Genomic DNA, 12357 nt, shown 5'->3' with positions numbered 1-12357 from the left:
CAGAATAAATTTTCTGTGCACCAACACATCTGTGGGTGTGCACCACCATTACACACAACTGGGGTGCTCTGCTAAATCAGCTGGGCAGCATTTGAATCTCTCCTGAGCAGCTGCACAAGTGCACAGCTCCAGACAGGTCCCTGTCCAACCCTCAGACAGCAGGCCACACTTCCATCCACCAGTCGTGGAAAAAAGCCCTCTATTTTCATGACACCATTTTAAAACCTCAGCTCTTTGTACCTGGCCTTGAACTTGGGGCCAGATGCAAAGCCCAGTCGAGTCACCTAAAAGAGTCCCCCAACATCAGAAGACGAGCAGACCCAAAGTGTAACTTTGATTTGGAGGGAATTTATTTTCCAGCCAGGGTTCAGACACCTCCAGCCAGTCTCAAAGACCTCAAACGAGCTTTAGCGGCAATTTAAATCAGCATTCCTGCCCATGTCCGGCAGCAGACGGCACATTTGTTTAGCCCCATGTTCTTTCATGCCCATCTTTCCTTCTAAAAATAACATCATGCGTTATTTCAATTATTTTCCCTAAAAGTCGTTCTCTCTGAACAATGCCCCCAGCTGCTCCCATCGGTCTAGCATGCTGGGGTCTCTGCTCTCTCAAAGACAGATTGTAGTTTTCCTTTATTTTTATACGTGACTCAAGGTTCCCTGTAGATCAAAATGACTGCCAGAAATTGCTCATCTCTTCTGCCCCAGTCATTTTATATTTCTCTGCAGCCTGCTTAAAACCATTAGAACCAGTTTCAGTTTCATCAGTCTAAAGGGCTTAGCAGAAAATCCATCAGAGTTCGAGTTACCATATTAACTTCTCTGGGCTAATGCATGGAAATACAGGGAAAGCTGTTTATATGCACAGGGATGTGTCCAAAAACCCTGGTGGAGAAGAGGTGAGGGAATCTTTACAGAAAGCGGACACAGGTTTGTCACATTTTTTTGGAGAAAAAAAAATACAGGAGAGCCTCAGAATTCCAAACTGACCGGTCAACCACATAGCAACTTTGGAACCAGAAGCATGCAGAGACAAGAAAGAAAAAGAAAAAGAAAAAGCAGAAAAAAAAGGCAGAAAAAAAAGAAAAAAGAAAAAGAAAGGAAGAAGCGGAGAAAAAAGAAAAATACAGTACAATGCTGTGTTCAACGTAAACGACTAAAAACAAAGGGAAAGCACCATTTTGCTTCTGCACAGTAAAGCTTCAAAGCTATATTATGTCAAAGTACAGTTGGGAACTTTTGAAAGAACAACCATAATGTTTGTTCTGATTTGTGAATGAAATGGTGTTTCAGAAATCAAAACTTTTTACTTCGAGAGAAACAATCCATTTTTCTAGTTCAATTAAAAGTATCTGAACTAGGGATGTAAAATCCTGTTTAATTAGTTAATCAGATAAATGTGATGTTTATATAGGAACCAGCCCAGTCCAAAAGGGCCTGTATGCTAGATACATAGACACCAAGTGGGTGGATTAAAAAGTTAGGGTACGTCTACACAGCAACGTTATTTCGAAATAACATAGTCTGCATCTACATAGCCGGCAGTTATTTTGACATAATGTCGAAATACTGTCAAGCTGGAGGATGTCTTACTCCGACTCCTGGAACCCTCACTGTACAAGGAGGAAGGGAAGTTGGAGGACGAGTGCTTGATTCCGAAATAAGTGCTGTGCCGACAGCGCTAAAACTCGAAATAAGCTATTTCGAAATAAGCTACACAATTGACGTAGCTCAATTTGCGGAGCTTATTTCGAGTTAAGCCCTGCTGTGTAGACGCGCCTTCAGAGCACAGCAGGACAGAGCTGCTTCGTTCAAATACTCTACCATACAGGTCTCTAAGAGAGCGAGGAACAGAGACAGGCACCGTTTAGATCTTCACACAAAGGCTACGTCTACACTGGCATCCCTTCCGGAAAAGGGATGCTAATGTAGCACGTTGGAATAGGCAAATCCGCAGGGGATTTAAATATCCCCCGCGGCATTTGCATTAACATGGCTGCTGCTTTTTTCCGGCTTGGGGAAAAGCCGGAGAAAAGCGCCAGTCTAGACGTTATTCTCCGGAAAATAAAGCCTGGAGGAAAGGGGAACGGGCTTAGCAGGGACAACTCCGGGCAGTAACGGGTGGGGGAGCGAGGAGAGAGCAGAGAACGCTCTCCTGAAGAAAGCTTTCAAGCTCAGTTCTCGTGTGAAAACTTTAACCAGGGCCCGACAGACATTCACAAACACCACACGAGACTGACACTGCCCACAGAATTCACCCTCAATTCCTGACGCAAGCCTGCATGGTGCATTCTCTTCCCCCCAGACACGGGCTCTCGCAGCATCGCACCCCAAAGAGGAGAAGGCCTGGTTTGTTTCTCGGGGGCTGACGGGGCTCCGTGCCTCCCCGTGTACTGGGGTCCCTCACATCTCCTGTGCTACCCCATGCTGTCACCCCGCACAATGCGACTGACCTGTCTTGCTGAGAAACGGGGGAGCGGATCCGATGCAGCTAGTCAGTGAGCCGAGCTATGCTGAGCCACCCCTGCTGTGCACGTCGCGCCTGAACGGCACCGAGAGGCTAAGACGAGCATCTCTGGGGACAGAAACAGAAAACGGAAGCTCCGTCAGCTACTCCCGGCAGCAGGATAGCGCCCCCCCCCATGGGCCTTGGGGGTCGCCCTACACCGATTCCTCTTGCCTTTGCCAATTGAGCTTTAGAGGCAGGGATGTAAAATCCCATGTAATGGGTTAACCAGTTAAACAAGATGGCTGCGTCTAGACTGGCATGATTTTGCGGAAATACTTTTAATGGAAAAGTTTTTCCGTTAAAAGTATTTCCGCAAAAGAGCGTCTAGATTGGCACGGATGCCCCACACAGCCTGGAGTCTCCAACTATGATGGATCGTGGCAGTCTACAGCTAGCCTGGAGCTATAGAAGGGGAAACTGAGGCACGGGGAAAGGAAGGTAAGTTCCCATGAAATACAGTCAGATCCTGCGCCCACAGGAAGGACTTTGCACTGGTTAATCCAATCACCCCGAGGCCGTGCAAACCCCTCCGCCCACACACCTGCTACGTCCAGATGAACATGCAGAAATGATTGGCCTAGAAAATGGTTTATGAACCTGCTGGACAAGAGCACTGTGCAAGGACACCACGCACAAAAGCCTCCATGCAGGAGCCAAAGTAGCAGCGTTTCATTTCCCTCTGAGATCCGGGGAGTATGAGAACTCCTTGCATTGAACCCTTCGTGCTCTTGCCCGCGGTTTAGGATTTTTCCAATTGAAAAGCAACTTTGCTGCAATTCCAGCCCTAAGTAATCCAGGGGTCAATTGGTCAACGTTAGCCCTTGGGCCAAAAAGACGGTTCCAAAACCGGGAAATCTTGAAACTTGCCCCAGAAGACGGGGGGATGAGGGGGACCCTGCAACGTATCTGCCATAAATGAATCTCAGCACAAGAACTTCTGCCACAGAGCTCTGCAGCTAGGGGGTCCCGCCAGGTCACCCAAACCAGAGCCCATAGGTCATGTCAGCTGGTCCAGCATCACCAGCTATTCTGAAAGACTTCCAGCCCCCGTATGCACCTAGGACCACAGGCCCAACCAAGCAGCACAAGAGGTTTGGAGATTCCACAGGTTGAACCTCTCTAGTCCAGCACTCTCGGGATCTGACTGGTGCTGAACCAGAGAATTTTCCGAAGGAGGGGAGGTCAATATTGTCTAGCAGCGTTACCAACACTGCCACTGCTTCCTGGGCTCTTAGGAGACATTTCAGGGTGAATTAGAGCTAGCTAACAGGACAGAACACCGAGAGCCAGGATTGGTGGCTGTAAACAAGCTTTACGGGACCGTGGGAAACTTGGCTACAACCAATGAGAAGTTGACATCCTGCTAACTGCAATCATGCCGGACTATGGAGGTTGGCAGACCAGAGAGTGCCGGATTAGAGAGGTTCACCTTCTTGATTGCACGGCTATTTTGTTGCAGTTGTCTATGTTAGCCAGGGGTAGGCAAATCCCAGCCCGGAGATGGTCCACCAGGGTTAGCTCCTGGCAGGCCCCCATTGCTATAATTTCCCTGCATGGCCGCAGGTACCAGCGATCGCCGCTCCCATTGGCCGCAGATTGCTGCTTGCAGCCAACGGGAGTTGCGATCGCCAGCTCCTGCGGCCATGCAGGAAAATACAGAGGTGCTGGCCTGGCAGGGGCTACCCTTCGTGAGCCACTGCCATGTTATTGCCCGCCCCAATGTTGCCCGTACCTGCGTCACCCACCTCGCGCCTGCCACACGCTGCGTGATGAGGGGCCCCTGACATCGATTCCGGTGCAGACTCCAGTGGGCTGCTTGTTACACGGGGACCCTCTGGGTGTCCGTGCGACACTGGAACCCTGAGCATGTTCACAGGGCTGACCTGTGACACTCTCCATGGCTTGGAAGCTGGAACATGAGCTGTTCGCAAGCCACAGGCCGGGTGTCTGCCATCGAGACCCCATCCTGGGAATTCACACTGGGGCTTGCTCCAGCGGCCGGCACAGCATCCTCGCGGGCCCGCCTCTTGGGCACGGCGCATCAGGAGGAGTTAGTGCCCCCAGTGCGCTATCCAGGAGCACAGGGTGGCATCAGCACCCCACCTGCCAGCCCTGCTGCTGACAGGCGTCATGCAATCGCCCCGAGCTGCAGGAGACCCATTGCTGGAGGCATTAGGTGTGCAGATCACTGTATTCCCCTCCCGTAAGACACGGTGAGGGGCTTCCAATAAGCACAATGCCAAATATAAATGCAGGGCGCTGAGACTCCCCAGATCTCTCCTCCCCCGTCTGGGGGCAGCGGGGGGGGGGGGGGGGGAAGAGAAAAGGCTCAAAATTGGGGGCAGATCTGATCTGTGAAACTCCCAGTGGCTTGGAAGCTGGACCATGTCCCTCCCTGAGCTGCACACAAGCCACAGGTGGAGGCAGCTGCCAGCCAGGCATCGGCCATCGGACCCCCTGCTCTGGGAACTCCCTCCAACTGGCACGGGGCAGGGCATTTGGTAGCTGGAGCCAGAACAGTGGCAGAGGGAGTGGGCAGGACGTAGGGTCCGCTTGCCCCATGGCTTGCTGTCCTTTTGGGGCAGCCAGCTCATTAAATGGAGCCCAGAGAGAGAGAGAGAGAGAGAGACGCCTCCGGGGGAGGCAGGAGAGAGACAGTGGGGATGTGCCCCTGACCCCTGGCTGCGCGGCACAATGCCCTGCCAGTTCTTCCACCGGAGCTAGTAGGCTCCTGCCATCGGGAAGGTGCAGCAGCCTAGCCGATACCTTCAGGAACACTGTCCCTACTGCCCCAGCCAAAACCGGAGAGAGAATAAACCACACAGCCCCCGGCTGGCTTAGCAGTGATCACCCCAGACACAGGCGTGCCCCCCGGCCCAGGATGCCCAGTCCAAGAAGGGCAGGACCTCCTCTTCGGGGGGGAGGGAAGGGAGGAGAGAGGGTACTGTAAGGCTGCCGTGGGGAATGATTTGGGGAGAGAGGAGTTAGGAATCAGAGCCAGGAGCAACACACAGAGACTTCGCTGCAGCAAAAGAGGAGCCAGACACAGGTGTGTAATGCGGACACGCAGGACATGCCCACGCTCAGTCTGGGGGCAGGGGGAAAGAAGGAGACGACAAGGGAAAGGAACCCCTTGCCTGGGAGCTCCAATCACGCCCCCCCCCCCCCGCACGTCAATACGTCCAGGCCAGGCTTTCCTCGGCAGCGCCGCGTGTTGAGCCCAGCTGGGGCGGGACCTGTTCTTGCACCACATTTTCAGCCCGGGGCGTAGGTTCTTTTCCATGAGCCCTCTCTCAAAGCCGGGCCCAAAAGCAGCCACGCCACGGAAACACACAGCCCTCCAAGGAGGGATGCAAAACCCATTTAATTAGTTAACCGGGTAAACCTAACGTTTAACCAGCGATCGGATTAAATGGGGGCAGGCAGGCAGGCAGGCTGCTCCAGACCAGCTGGGTTGGAGCGCCCCCCTCCTCCCGCCCGCACAGGCAGTTGCTGCCCCAGTCCAGCTGCTTCTGGCCCCGCATGGGGGCCCGGTGGTGCTGGAGCAGCCCTCTGCCTGTGGGGGGTCACTCCCCGGGTCTTAGGTAACCGGTGACCCATTAACATCCCTACTCCATGGCAGAGCCAGGCTGCAGCGTGAAGGGTTAATTCCCTGGGTGAGCTCCATCAGTCCTACTGTGGACACACGGCCAAGCCCGCAGCCCTCCTCCAGGCCCTGTAGCGCATTGCCTTGAGCCAGGAGCCGGTCCCATGGGTTCACTGAACTGGCGCCTCCCATTCAGCAAGGTAATCTAACCCGCGTTCCGATCCAGCCGCGTGTGTCACAACCAGCCGCCCCGCGAGGACCGAGGCGTCGCAAACGCGCCTGTCGGCGAGAAAAGACACCGTCCAGGAACAGCGCTTGGATCGGAGGGTGTGATGCAGGGCAGAACAGCCACGGTTCCTGCACTTTCCCACCCCAAGCAACGTGGGTTAGCCACAGAGAGCCTGACTGGAGACTCGCCTCCATCGCAGCCTCCTCACCTCAGCCAGTCCAACTTCTCCCACCGGCTAGCCGACGCCTCCAAGCCACAGAGCCACCTGTCTACCATTCCCCCCGCTACACCGGAGCAGTTCTTGGTTACAGGATGAGGTAAAATGTCTTGCCCTGCATTACCCAGTTTAAAATCTTCTTCTACACTGGACTCTTGGCTTCTGTCCATTCATGAGCTGCTGTGGAAATGTCTATGGCTCACAATCCACCCCCCAAAATAAAGTCGTGCCCAGCTCCACCTTCTATATTTAGGTATTTCATTTACAACAACTTGCCACTTGATGTTTTTATGCGCTCTAAAAGCGTAAGCAACCGTCACTGTGAACCTCCCGAACCATTATCAAATGCCACACTCGGCTAGCACATTTCAAAGAAGGGGTTTTTATAGCGACGTTTAAAAGTGACAAGAATCGGAGCGCGGACGCAGCACTGCCCATTACGCAACAGAGCACAGACATTCCTTGATGTGCAGCTGGGGAAATACGTGTCACTTTTTTTTTTTTTTAAATCTCCCAGTTAGGCTCCCTGCTGGAACGCATCTGCTAGAGAAGTACAAATGAAAAGGTACAATGATGTTCATAGGAGACCTTTCCAAAGGGGATCACCTCAAAGCCATGCACCTACCTGGTCTTTCGATCAGAGGACACAAAAAGTCCCACTCAGGCTCTGAATGGATTCTTTCCAGGAACGAAGATGTGCAACTGGAAAAAAAAAAATCAACTAAACCCCACCTGAGAAGGAGGGAAGGAGGTTCTAAAGAACCCAGAAGACAGTGTGAAAGTAACAATCCACTGGGACCATGAGCAACCAAGTCAGCTGGATACAAATACAGGAGGTTTTTTTTTTTTTTTTTTTACCCCATTCCCTTTCACTTCCCCCTCGCAAAAAATAAGCCGATTAGTCTAGTCTCATGGCCAGGCAGAAATCCATTTAACAGAGAGCAGGCAGAAGGAAATAAAGCCCACTGCTATTACTGCAGCAAAAAATCTCGTATGCTGGTCTCAAACCCTGACTCGGCAAGTTTCTGCCAGCCAATATGCGCCTACAAGTGCCTCAGCCTCTGGATCGGAACACAGCATTGCTTCGTGAGTCCGCGGTTAATGCGCCACCACAGCGGGGCTGTTGGCATGGGAAGGGATTGGTGTTAACTGTGTCAGTGCTGCAGCCGAGCAGGGCCAGCAATTCACTAGAACACTGTTCCATTTCTGGCTCTCACGCAGGCTGCTTTTTGCACCGTCTCCTCTGCGTTGTTACTTCCAGTGCAATGCAGGTCTCACGCCGGGCTCTGCAGAGCTGGCAAAGCGGGCGATATGCACAGTGAACTGAGGCTCACCTAACTGAATGCTAGATCACACCAAGTCCAGCAGCCGGGAGAGAACAGCACCTTGGGGTGGGTCCCAGCACCTGGACCTACTGACAAGCGCCCGGGGGGGTCCCAGCACCCAGACCTACTGACAAGCGCCCAGGGGGGGTCCCAGCCACCGGATCTACTGACAAGCGCCCAACACCAGAGGGAGAGCAAGACTAACACAAACACAACTCACCCGGTTTTAATTTTACTCCCAATTCAGAAGCAGTTGAGGTGTGTCAGTGTCACGCTGCCGGGGTGAAGTGACTTTACTTGCAGGAATGGTGAGGGAGGACAGAACCATTTTTCAGACTCTGCCGAGCCTTTCAGCCCAGCCTCTCCAAGCCGTTCCGAGACCCTACGCCCAATTTTCAGGTGGAGACACCGAGAGGGCACACGACTTGCCCACGGCAATGAATACACCAGCAGGGCCAGGAAGAAAACCCAGGCATCCCAGCTCCCCCTCCCTTTCTTTACCTGCTAGCCCACCCTGCATGCATTAACCTCCTTGGGCTAGGGACATAAAATCCCATTGAAGTGGCTAACAGGGTAAACATATAGTTTAAATGGTTAGCCGAGTAAAGGGGAGGGTGGATGGAGGGGGAAGACGAATCGCTCCACCCTGCCGGCAGGGTGCCTGGGCCCCCGCAGGTTAACTAACCTGAACCAGTAAGCTTACCGGTTAACCCTTCACATCCCTACCCTGGGCTCTCTCAAACAAACCAAAACTTCTGTTAAACGAACACGAGAAAGTTAAAACGTTTAATCTGTTTAATCATTTAAATTAAACCGTTCTCCCCAGCTGCAACTGGTTCAGAAAAGATGGTCGCTGTCCCCCGCCGGCCCCTGTTCTAGCCAGGTTAAAATCAGATTAATCAACGAACTGAATAGCTGATAGCATTTCCATCAACTATTCCATTAGTTGATAAGGGCACTTCCACTTTGAAATGTAGCAAGTGCCTGCCCTATGCCAGAGCCTAAGGGGGTCCCTAAAATCCACTAACTCCGGCACCCCAGAAAAGTAAATCTGGCCTATGGGAAACCATGAACCTCTGTCCTCCCTGTCCCTTCCCCCCTCCCCGTGGGGCTAGAGCACCCGCAGAGTGAGGTATCTTAGTTGGGGGCCATATCCGCGAGGGTGGGGTTTTTTGGGAGGAGTTTATTTAAAATGAAGTTTGATAAATGAAGTGAAATATTATGTCCAACACAAAAGGTTCCAATGTTTTCTTTATTTACAGCACGGTTGGGGAACCTGTTCTGGGTCGGGTTCACTGGGCCACAGAAAAAATCAGTTGTTCTAGTTTCTGTTCCTTTTGTGGGTTTAGGGCCGTGACCTTAACAGAAACTACAACACCCAGGTCCCCGCTAAATGCCGAGCACAGGAAGGACCAGAGAAGGTCACATGGATCAAGATTCCAATACTCTTTTTTAATAAGGCATGAACCCAAAGGGTCTCTGTGGGAAAATATCTGCAGCGATCCCTCTGGCCAGCTCAGCCAGGAAAGCGACAAGAGACCTAGTCTCCTCAGCCGGAAAGGAAGGCGGTGAGCCGGAGCCTGCTGACTGACAGGCAGGGCGGAAATCACCTGTTGAGCGAGCCAGTCATCCCGCCCCTGAGAAAAGTTTCCATTCTGTGAAACTGTGCCTGATTTTTACCATCTAAGTAAGACAAGTACCAGGCTTAAAAGTAGAGGGAGTATCTCGCCCCCCACCCAAGCTGCCTACCCCTCCCCAGCCCAAGCCTCTGACGAGTTGATCATATTCGCCCAAAGGCTGAACTAAAATGCACGCCTGCTCGCCACGGGACCAGACTGGCTGCGCTGTTCTGCCTCACTGGGTCTCGTGTTCCTACGCCCCTGGAGCGCGAGCGAACGAGCTAAGCTTGTGTGGGTTCCGTGCTTTAGCACTGCCGGGGAGTCTCCATCACGGGACGTCTTTCAAACCAAGATGGGATGTCTGTCTAAGACAGGGCTACTCAACTTTGGAAGCCCCGGGGGGAGCCACAATGGTACCTCCCAGCACACACCGAGGGCCGCAACTTAAGTGTAGTTGCATGTACATGCAAATATATGCAAACAGCTTCTTTCACACTGGCGGGCATGAAGACAAAGATTAAGGCAAGACTGCACAACACGCAGGCCCCGTTTAAGTCAGTTCTGCCGATTTTAATACAATGCAATATTGACCCGATTTCCACCCGTATGACAGACCTTTCAATGAGCAACGACAGTCCAGGAATTTAACTGCCAAAATGCATCTCAACAGAAGACCGTTCTATTGGCTGCTTTTTGGTTTTGGCTCCCACCCGTGGGCCGTACGTTCAGCCCCGCGTAAACCCAAACCGCAGTGCAGGCCGCAAACAAATGGATGCGGCCTACAGGCCATGTGTTGAATAGCCCTGGTCTAAGAGATCGGCTCTAGCACAAACCAGCAATGGCAGGACCCGCAGGGGGAAGCTGTCTGGCCTGAGGCTACTTCCTTAAAGTCTCTAAGAAAAGCACCTCCCATTCCGGCCAAGGCAGCTGTAGATACTGTACACAGTGAGGCTTGGGTTCTCCTTTGCCCCAGGCTTCCAGACTACATTTGCCAATCTCTCCAGGAGCTCCCTACTGCAGAAGACACCCCTCCAGCTGGGAGAGGCTACAGGGAACCCAGGAACATTTGCCTTGGGAGCAATGTTCCCTGTAAGCTGGATGCTTGTGCAGCTGCTCAGGAGAGGTTCTAAAGCCACCTAGAAGTAGCAGAGTACCCACAGGAAGGGTTGTTTCTCCTGATGGTGCACATTTGCACATGCCTTGGTGCACATAACATTTATTCCACACATGGAACACTGCTTGGGAGCAATGGCACATGCACCTTGCAGCACGCCCGGCACTGCAGAGAGAACAAGAGAAAAGATGCCCCTACCCTCTCTATATAATTACAGATGCAAACACTGCACAGCATGTCCTTCTATGGTCCTTCTGGAGAGGTGGAGGGTCACTGGCTAACCTCGTAGGGCTTTGCCCTGGAATTCAAAGCCTCTGAATTCAATTCCCGACTCTGCTATCCGTAAAATGGGGATAATATTTGTTTCCGCCTACGGTTTGTCTGTCTTGCCTGTTCGGTTTGCAAGCCCCGGAGAGGAGTCGGCCTCTTGCCATGCGTACCTACAGCATCTAGAACAATGGGGCCCCCCGTCACAGCTGGGGTTCTCTACACAGTAGTGCACTGTGATAACACGGATTCGTTTCTCCGTTTCACCAGAAGCCAGATTGTGGCACTGCAGTGGACAGGCCCTGCCCTTTTCTGGCAAGAATAAACCCCCTCCCTCCAGGTTGTTCAGTCTCTCAGAGCAGGTGACAAGATCACCCTGGGGCATTTCTTTTTCTAGGGAGGCCTGTAACGAAGATCCTGGCTCGCAGCGCCTGCTACCTCTTAACTGGCTTGGAACGTTCTTCTCGGAGCTTGTGGTTTGGAAGAGAATGGAAAGACGTCCCCATAATTAAACCATGCTTGTCCTCAGACAAACAGCTGTGCTCTATTACTGTAACAGCACAGCGATAATAAAACTGATACGGCTGGAAATTTAATTTAACATTAAAGCCAGTGGCCAGCACAGACACAAAATTTCTGAAGCACTCCCATCCAGCAGCTCCTGCTCTTCTCAAGGGAGTTCTGGACACTTCTCAAAAATCTGTCTGCAGGGGATGAATAAAATTTCTTAGCATCGGCAGTACTGCAGGGATGCCAGCAGCAGCAGAGAGGTGGTGGGAGCTGGTAGTCAGGAGACCTGGTTCTGTCCCCAGCCCTGCCACAGATCTACTTGGTGACCTTGGGCAAGTCACTTCCTCTCTACCTGCCATTGTTTCCCCACCTTCTGTGTGTCAATCTTTGGGGAAGGGACTCTCTCTCACTACATGTCTGTATAATTCCCAGCAGTCGGGCCACAGGGGTATGACAGTTATAGATACAACAACTTGGAAAACACTTTCCTTTCCAAATGCACTTTGCTCCCTCGTGTTAAAACCCCCACCTAGAGATGGCATGTAACTGCTGCAGGGTGTGTGTGTGTGTGTGGGGGGGGTACTTTTAACCCACTCTCCCACAAATACTACAGATGTTGCCGGATCAGAGAGTCCTGGACTACAGAGGTTCAAGCTACACAGCTATGCTGGAAAACTCTCTTAGTGGAGATGCAGCTTGTGCCAGGGATGTGATTGGCTAACCTTTTAAATGTTGCTAACTGGTGGGGGCTGGAGCTACCCCACCCCCTGCCACTCCAGCCTACCCACCCCCCATTTAATTGGCTAACTGGTTAAACATAACGTTTAACCAGTTAACTAATTACACTGGATTTTACGTCCCTAGCTTATGCTGACAAAAGAGAATTAATGTTGCCACTGTGGCTTTATTACACCAGTTCCTTGAGCCAAGTAAGCTGTACTGGCCTAAACACTTTTTTTGCTGGTAAAACGGCATCAACATT

General features: G+C 52.0%; 1 protein-coding gene across 11 annotated transcripts in view; it reads right to left on the bottom strand.

Annotated features, from left to right (window-relative positions):
• Nucleotides 1–12357, bottom strand: part of KCNAB2 (potassium voltage-gated channel subfamily A regulatory beta subunit 2) — a 114482-nt gene that overhangs the window by 81018 nt on the left and 21107 nt on the right. For 6 of the 11 annotated variants that reach the window (XM_075906454.1, XM_075906457.1, XM_075906458.1 and 3 more), the window contains exon 2: nucleotides 2453–2574. The exons of 2 other annotated variants lie outside the window; for them this stretch is intronic. The gene's annotated coding sequence lies outside the window, so the exon portion shown is untranslated. Of the gene's footprint in view, nucleotides 1–2452; nucleotides 2575–7165; nucleotides 7243–12357 lie in introns of all 11 variants that reach the window. 3 more of the 11 variants (XM_075906455.1, XM_075906461.1, XM_075906453.1) reach the window with 2 other exon arrangements.

Source organism: Pelodiscus sinensis, chromosome 23 (assembly GCF_049634645.1).
Source record: "Pelodiscus sinensis isolate JC-2024 chromosome 23, ASM4963464v1, whole genome shotgun sequence".
In the NCBI taxonomy this organism is placed as follows: domain Eukaryota; kingdom Metazoa; phylum Chordata; order Testudines; family Trionychidae; genus Pelodiscus; species Pelodiscus sinensis.
The sequence above is the reverse complement of the archived record's forward strand: the minus strand, read 5'-3'. Positions and strand labels throughout refer to the sequence as shown.